This window comes from Topomyia yanbarensis, chromosome 2 (assembly GCF_030247195.1).
Source record: "Topomyia yanbarensis strain Yona2022 chromosome 2, ASM3024719v1, whole genome shotgun sequence".
Classification (NCBI taxonomy): Eukaryota; Metazoa; Arthropoda; class Insecta; order Diptera; family Culicidae; genus Topomyia; species Topomyia yanbarensis.
Genome location: NC_080671.1, coordinates 33,836,765 through 33,845,729, shown reverse-complemented (window position 1 = coordinate 33,845,729; position 8,965 = coordinate 33,836,765). Strand labels below are relative to the sequence as shown.

Sequence of the window (8,965 nt, the reverse complement as noted above, 5' to 3'; positions counted from 1 at the left end):
TTTTTTATTCAAGCGGGAACACACGATGTTTTTGCGATGATGCGATGTTTTCGTATTACACGGGTAAAATAAAATTTTGTATCATCCATCGACACAGAAAAATAAAAATAATAAATAAAATTCTTTCAGTTTAAATGTATAGAAATAATTGGGTCTTTAAATGAAGAATTAAGGTTGTTTTATTACATAAACCTATAGAGCTCATCTTTCTAAAGATAGCAATATATAACTTCAACCCTTAAAACATCAGTATAGTTTTAAATTGATTTTGTTAGGGTCGCCTCCCTTCCGAGTTTTACCCGGAGACTCCGATTTATGGGAGCGATCTCTGGGGTTTACTTCAATTTCTCCGGGTCTGGTGAGATGATGGATAGTTTCAATTCTCACTCAAAAAATAAACCACTTTAATTTTACGGGAATTTTCACTTAAATGATTATTTTCTGTTTCTAAACATACATTACGTGATTCCTATAAACGGCATTTGACAATCCTATAGAAGCTATCTGATTTACATATCAAGTTTATGTGATTCGAAGATAATCGCTGAAACGCAGCTCATGTGAATTTCCTGTGTGAAAAAAGGCAAAATGGCTGAAAACTTTGTCGCTGAATAACTTATTCCAAATTTATTGAATTTTCTAATGAATTGTTTGTTTTATATTTGCGTGATGTGTGTTGGTTTTCGTAAATGCAGAAAAATACACGAGCACGACGAATTGGTATATAAATACAAATTAAACTCATCATTTTCATCCGACAATACACATTGCATAAAAAGAAACCCATGCAAAAAAAATTAACAAAATCCTAACTTAAATAAATCTATCTCCCGTTATTCCTCTCGAAGAGTTTAGTCGATATGGTTATTAGTCCTTTTCAAAAATCAACGCTAGTTTACGATGTTGTGAGTTGGTGGTCATGGTGAAGCAGAGGACATTCCGACGTCAACATTTCATAAGGCATTATATACAATATGCTCATGTTGAGAAAATGGCGTCTGAAAAATTACCTCGTATTTTATATTCCCATTTATGAACAGGAGCTTGATTTAAGAACCAAACAACTCAATGCCGTGTTAAATTAACCATTTTTTCCGAATAATATAACAGATTTATTAACAAAATTGTATTTTGAGCGTTTTTTGTAGATAAATGTTTTGGTCCCTTTTGAAACATCACACTGGTTTTGTGCCCTCTCCCATAATCCCTTTTCGGCGAGACGTTAGCTTATAGTGCGTGCGGGTGAGCCCTTTTGTTTACAGCAAATGATTATGTGACGTTTATTTTGATCCCTTTCTTGGTGTTGCGATGTTTTTGTTCCCTTTTCAAGTATAGTCTTTTTCATTAAGAAAAGGGCCCATAAACAAATTTTTCCGTTTTGTTGTTTGGTGTTTATGAGCCGTTAATTTTTGAGGGGAAGTGAAAGGGAACATAAGCAAAACAAGTTATTTTGCTTATGTGCCTTTTCGATAATCCATTATTTCCCCAACAGCCAGGTTTCAGAATCGGCTTATTTAAGGTATGTATAAAGCTTTGTTAGTGTCCATTTGAAGTAAGTATTAACCGGAATTGTTTACGTTTTGTTTATCGGCCCATTTGAAATGTTCTCGTCGATTCCCAGTGAAAAAGAGGAAACATGGCTGTGACGACCAGTCACCTGTCAGAATCGATGAATGGTTGAATAAACCTCAACCAACATAATCCAATAATATTATCTGGAGCAAGTAGAAAGCTTTTTGGAATGAAGGTCGAACGTCTGCCAACCGTAAACACCACCAAAGAATACCTTTAGCCGGTGCGAAATCGTCATGCAAGGTGAGTTTGGTATAGTTCTTACGGCTTCTGGTTATCAATGCTTTTTGTTATTTCAAGACTATATTCCGTCTCCACGATTCGCGAGTTGAAAATTAGGCGGTCATCTAATGGTTTCGGGGAAAAAAGGAGTCCTGCATTGTATAGCACATTACAGCATCAAATTGCTCAATCCAATTATCCACAGCATTATGGAGACGGTGTACAATGGGTAGCATCAGTTCGATCAACGTTCCATCTACCATAGACGTGTATCTGGTTTACATGCCAGCCCACAAGCTGTTGTACGAAATCTACTATTTGGCACTCGCCATTTCGACTGTGATCATATCACGGCAATATTGCTGATCCTGCAGTAAATATAACACTTCTATAAAGTGATTCAATGGTTAGTTGATTACGCTGCTACTGCTATTGCTAATTGGAATAAGGTAATTCTTCGTCGATTTGTATATAACAAAATCTGTAGCTAATTTAAACCTGCAGGAAAGTACTCCGAGCGTAAACACTCCTTTCGATTTCCCGACGAGCCTTCTACCCGCGCTTTTCATAGTTACTGGAAGGGACCACTTCATATCTATGCCAACGAGTATCGTACTGTAATGAATGCTATGGAAAATCGCAGCAGGATCGATTGTACAATAAGGTGGGAGGCCATAACCACGATTGTTTCTGTTGGTGCACGAAATTACAGGATGCATAAATCTCGGGAGGTGGTAGGAAATGTATCGTTTGCGCAATACCCTGATTTGTACCGATACTCAGACGTTGCTTCTGCTGGTTATCTTCTATAAAGCACTGCTGGCGTTACGGATCTCTGCCTTTCCGGTTTGTGTGAGAAGCCGTTACACTGTCGCACTTGTATCGGAACAAGTATCCATGGATGTACATTGTTATATTTATCACCAAACAGAATTTTTTATTCGCGTCTGCTTGGAAAAGTGTGCTAACATATTGTGACGCTCGAAATGGCTGATTGTCCAAGCAAAAATGTAAAATGATAGGACAGAAATGAAATTACTACATCTTTACTCTGCCTGCATAAGCTTTGAGAAATAACTACTGTAATATATTAGGAGCTATCTGTATATGTTTATATTTTATATTTAATAATATCCATTTGAGATTTAAATAAATCGGAAGAAATTGAAGAATACCGATTTTATTTTGTATAATGAAAATTAATTGAAAATGCCTACATGTATGACTTGAAGTAATTATCTCGTTAGACTTCATATAATTGTCACGTTCGATTTCACATAACTGCTACGTTTAGCTTCATGTAGTCGTTATATTTGGCTTCAAGTAACATTTACGTGAATTGCTGTTATTTATTATATCAAAAACACGTAACTTTCACCCAATGAATCAGATATTGAAACTGATTTCAATTTACCGGACCATCCGATAGCCTTTATGTGAAAAGTAGGGTGGATGAGATTCATGTATGTTTTCACATAGAATCAACGTGATTTCTTTTTTGAGTGTATTGTTGGTTCGATATCCAACTGTTTTGGCGATCACTTTTCGAGGCAGTGGCAGCGCCTGAACTAACCAGAAGTTTCTTTTAATTAACTTCCCGTAAGACTAGTTACTTTATTACAATTAAAATTGGTATTTATAGTTTTTTTTTGTTTGATTAATTAGCCCTACTCTACTGTCCCTACGTAGGTTGATAAGCCGATCGCACGTTACGTGGATCCCTATGCTAAGAAACGGATGCATGCTGCCGGTGCGATCATGTCGCGGGTTTGGACCGTTTGGCTGTGCCTAATCTCAAGTAATACGTTTTTCGTTTAACGATCGACAGCGGAGGAATTTTATTGCTTTGTTTTGCTTGGACATTCGCTGATCGCGTAAGGTTTCGTTGCTTCTTCGGTCTTACAGATAGTTTGCCGGAAGGGTTTATTACAATTTATTATTTGAGCACTCACTTATCATGAAGGGTTTTTATTGCTATGCCTTGATTCTGGCGGAAGTTAATAGTGAAAAGGGGCCATACACTAATTACGTAAGGGAATATGGGGGGAGGGGGAGTTTCAAAATATCTTACGAATTTTTGTCTAAGGGGGAGAGAGGGTTTGTCCTTTCTTACGTAATATCATAAAACAAGAATGAAAAATGAAATCAATAAAGAAAATATTGTTTTCATAAGAAAAGGGTACTATTTCTTATTTCTGCCATGAACATGTATATTACACAAAACGAGTATATATTGTACATCATGGTCAAGGAAGGGCGGACCTCGAATTAAAGTATTTTCCGGCTGGATATAATTCCTAAATTAGTTATGGAATATTGTTGATTGTTGGCTGCGTGAGGAGCGACTAATTTGTCGATGGTGTTGGAGAATTTACAACAATTTCTTGACTCTTTATGGTACATTGTTCTGTTCAGGAACTGGAGTCACCATGGAGCCTTACAAGTTAGGAAGCGTTGATACCGTGTTATTAGGCTAACATCCTTTTTCAAATTTTCGCTTCCGCAAGGTAGCCGGAAAATGTTCTGTCATGCGATTGTCAAAGATCTTGTAGACCGAATATTTGCAGAGTGTGAACTGTATTTGACTTCAAGAAAATTCGTAGATAGCCATCTACGAATTTTCTTCGGAGCTACGCGTACGATAAGCATCACAGTTGGAACTCAGAATTAATTTCCACCAGAAGAGGTTTTACATCACAAGGAACTATTTCCGAATATAGCGAAGCAGACTATAAGGACCAAATCGGCGTTTCTGAATATCTCCCAGCAGTTATTCTGAAATTTCTACTGGGCAAAATTAAGATGCTAATAAAATTACTGCTGATGATTACAGTTGAATTTTGTCATTAATTTTCTTGTAATAATTCTTTAAGTATCGTTTTCGCCAAGTTTCTATTTAATGAATTAACAATATGCTTTTTTAATTACGAAGATCATAATAAGATCTTACGTAGGGGGAGAGGGAGTTCATCAAAATCTTACGAACTCTTATCAGGGGGAGGGGGAGATTGAAAAGTTCTAAAAAAGCCTTACGTAATTAGTGCATGGACCCAAAGATTTATTGCTATGGTTGGTTTTGGGCGTTGCGTAATCGAGTTATTCTCTTACGGCCCCATTTATCTCCTAGTTGCGCAATGTGTGTTTTAGTCGAATTTTCTCGCCGTGGTTCTGGCTATCTCCTGATTACGCAGCGTTATTAGTTGAGTTTCCTAATCTAGACAAATTGGGTCATATATATATATATATATATATATATATATATATATATATATATATATATATATATATATATATATATATATATATATATATATATATATATATATATGTATATATATATATATATATATATGTATATATATATATATATATATATATATATATATATATATATATATATATATATATATATATATATATATATATATATATATATATATATATATATATATATATATATATATATATATATATAATTATATATATATATATATATATATATATATATATATATATATATATATATATATATATATATATATATATATATATATATATATATATATATATATATATATATATATATATATATATATATATATATATATATATATATATATATATATATATATATATATATATATATATATATATATAGTTTTCCGTTCCATTCGATAAATTTTAGATCCAATATACATAATATAACATTATTTAAAAACAAAAATTCGTTGTAATACGTAAAAACGATTTTTTTTTGTTTTTTAAAATAAATCTTACGTAAACTTGGCAACCATACATTGGAAAACTGCGGTTGTTTACATCTGGCCTTTCAAGATAACACCCAAAATGAAAAAAAAACTATATGCAATGGATGGTGTTTATGTCAAATAAAAATAACCCTTCGGGAAAACCGAGAAAACATGCCCTAATTTTTTCTGATAGGGCATCATTTGTCGTGAAATTTGATATGTCAATTCCTTCCTATAGTGTCAAATCCAGACTGTCAACATATTTCTTTATTTTAAATTTTAATATTATTTTCACGTTTCCTGAGTTGGAAAAAAACATTGTTGCAATCACGAAAATCAGCTTTATCGATGTTGTTGGTGGGGGCAACATTTTCACCCGCCGCCACTGAATACTTTGGGCTGACTCTACTGACGGCCACGCGTAAAGGAGAGAAGAAAAACTAACAAGCACAGTGATGCAAGCAATTTATTCCATGTCATTCCATATCTAACCGTTTCCCAATAAAGTTCGTTTATTGACGCGTTTACTTTTCTTCTGCCGTAGCGCAAGTCCTTAGCTCGGGTTCTTTCCGGTTTGGACTTTCCGCTGTGTAACCTGTTCCGCCGGTTTCCCAACAGGTTATGGGCCCAGACTGTGCAGAAGAAAAGTTTATTTTGTGTGTTTTTAAAAACGACAAAATTTATTTAATCGTCTGGTAGGTACAGTTGGTTCTTCGCTGCTGGCGCGAATTTTTCGTTTTCGGAGCATTTACTGGTGTGGCTCGTTCGGTACCCGTTCGGATCGTAGACAGTTGTCGTGAAAGCGGAAGAGTTTGCTGTCTTAAAACTGAAAAGTTCCAAGAAGAAGAAGAATCTATCGGTTGAAAAACAGACGCTGGTGGCGTGATAGCCTTGGCGGGCTGCTTTGTTCGACGCGAGTGAGATTTTTTTTTCTCTGGATGTTTGCTGCAGCACATTTGGCCGCTGCGTGAAATTGTGATTTGGTTTTTATCGACAGTGCATAGTATATCGTATACGACCGGTATGTGAAGAAGTAAACATGGCTGAAAAAGTTTCGTTTCCGCTTCTCAACAACGGCAATTATTCGACTTGGAAAGTGCGGATGCAAATGTTGACACGCGACGACTATTGGTTCGCAGTTGAGGATCTAAAGCCGGATCCAGTAACCTCGGCTTGGAAGAAGGCAAACCAGAAGGCACTGGCAACAATCGTATTATTTATAGAGGATAGCCAGATGAATTTGGTGAAGGGCGTAACATCAGCACAGGATGCTTGGAACAAATTGAGGGAGTATCACGAGAAGGCTACCAGGACATCACGTGTGTCGCTTTTGAAGCGAATTTGCAGTTTAAATCTGGTCGACGGACGTTCTGAAGGACCGAAAATGGAAAAACATCTTTTTGAGTTGGAAGAGTTTTTGAACCGCCTGGAGTTTGCGGGGCAAGAGTTGGATTCATCCTTGAAAATTGCTATGGTTCCACGGAGACTCCCAGACTCTTGCGATGGATTGGTAACTGCATTGGAGAGCCGGAATGATGCAGATTTGACCGAACCGAAATTGCTCGACGAATGGCAGAGACGTGCGGAGCGATCGGTGAGTTCCAATTTCGGTACCGGCGAAAGTGCAATAAAGTCAGTGGTGAAGAGACAGGAGGAGAAAGTTTGCTGTTATTGTCGAAAACCGGAACATTTCCGTCGAAACTGCCTTCTATTCAAGCAGCAGCAGAAGGACGATGAAGGAAGTGCCGCTGAAGCCAAGCAGGCAACGGAGAATTTGGTGTGTTTTGCAGTCAGAAAGTGTCGACAGAAAGGTCGTTGGTTCATTGACAGTGGCTGTTCGAGTCACATGACCAATGATAAGCTATAAGCTGGATCAGACTGTTAAGATCGATGTATTATTGGCCGATGGCTCTGTTGCGAAGTCTGCTGGTGTTGGCGAGGGATCAATTCAGTGTATTGATGGCGATGGAAATACGAAGAATATTTTGATCAAGGACGTTTTGTATATACCGGGCTTATACAGTGGACTACGTTCCGTTCACACACTGTTGCAAAAACAATACAAGGTGGAGTTTAGAGTTTAGAGAATCGAGGTGCCACATAGTCGATCCGAGAGGAAAGGTAGTAGCCGTTGGAGAGCTGCGAGAAAATTTGTTTGAAATAAATATAGTAGGGGCGAAGATGTCGAAAAATCATACCAAGTGTCCACAGAGCTGCAAGTTTGCTTGGAACGAAAAAGTTATTTGGCCGGAAAAATCAAATCTACCGGATGTCGGAGTAAAGAACGATTATGTTCGGAGTCAGGAGGAGCTGTTAATGAGGAATGTAACAAAGACCACAGAAGATAGGATGTCACACACGGAAACATCAGAACTTTCAACAAATGTCCAAACGATCTGTGCCACATCAGATCGCCGATTTTGAAGAGAACCGCTCATTTCCGTAGGATGTATCGCTGCTGGGACTTCTCGTGATTGTTCTGTATGCGCCTAAGAATGAATTGCTGGATCCGCTGGTTTTTTGATAAGCGCATGTCCAGGGCTATCTTGGGATCGACATACGATCATCTATGCAGACCTACGTTCGCGATCACGCAAACTTTATAACACTTACCGGAGTGTGAACGTTTTAGCACTTACGAGTTTACGAACGCGGTCTCAAGCGCGAACCCGCAAACGCGCGCGATCATGAATCGGTCATATCCGGAAATCTACCCTCCATTCTAGCAACTTAGGTCCATACGTTCAGTTATACCAATCAAAAAATAAAGCTCTTATCCACTAGACTACACGTTCCATGGCGACATGATGGGAACTCTAGTGATATGGAAGATCTCACTTTCTTCTGGCATCTGAGCCGTACACCAAAAATAAAGTATTAGAGTCACGATCCACGTGCGATCATCCAGGGATCATCCAGGGACACACCGCGATCGAACACGGTAGCGTACAGGTGCTCGAGTCCTTCGCAATGATACACACGTTCGCGAAGTCCCTATGCCCGCACATACCTGAACTGTACAATGAATATCACAATCATAGAACAACTCTCGAAAAAATGTGTAAATGTGTATGCATCCAGCTTTTTACGTGCCATAATGGCGGTCTAAATTGTTCAGTTCGTAATACGTTTAATAGCCGTTTTTTGACAATAACCGTTTACGCCAGCTTGACAGCAACGCCCAGTTGAAGATGTCGGGCGTTCATTGAATAAACATCCAACGCATTGAACTAACGTAGGATGACTTAATCTCGCTGGGCAGTTGATGTAAACGATTATTGTCAAAAAAGGGCCATTAAACGTTTTACGAACTGAACAATTTAGACCGCCATTATGGCACGTAAAAAGCTGGATATATGAATTCATACTATCAACCAGTTGCCATATTAACAACTGGGTACAAATCAACTTAAACATTCTAA

At 37.4% G+C, this 8,965-nt stretch overlaps 1 long non-coding RNA gene across 1 annotated transcript; it reads left to right on the top strand.

The window, feature by feature from the left end:
* The first annotated feature begins 1,619 nt into the window (after nucleotides 1–1,619).
* LOC131681395 (uncharacterized) lies at nucleotides 1,620–2,886 on the top strand. Its single transcript, XR_009303917.1, has 3 exons — nucleotides 1,620–1,815; nucleotides 1,873–2,243; nucleotides 2,299–2,886. It is a non-coding gene; the product is annotated as an uncharacterized LOC131681395 (long non-coding RNA).
* The last annotated feature ends 6,079 nt before the right edge of the window (nucleotides 2,887–8,965 follow it).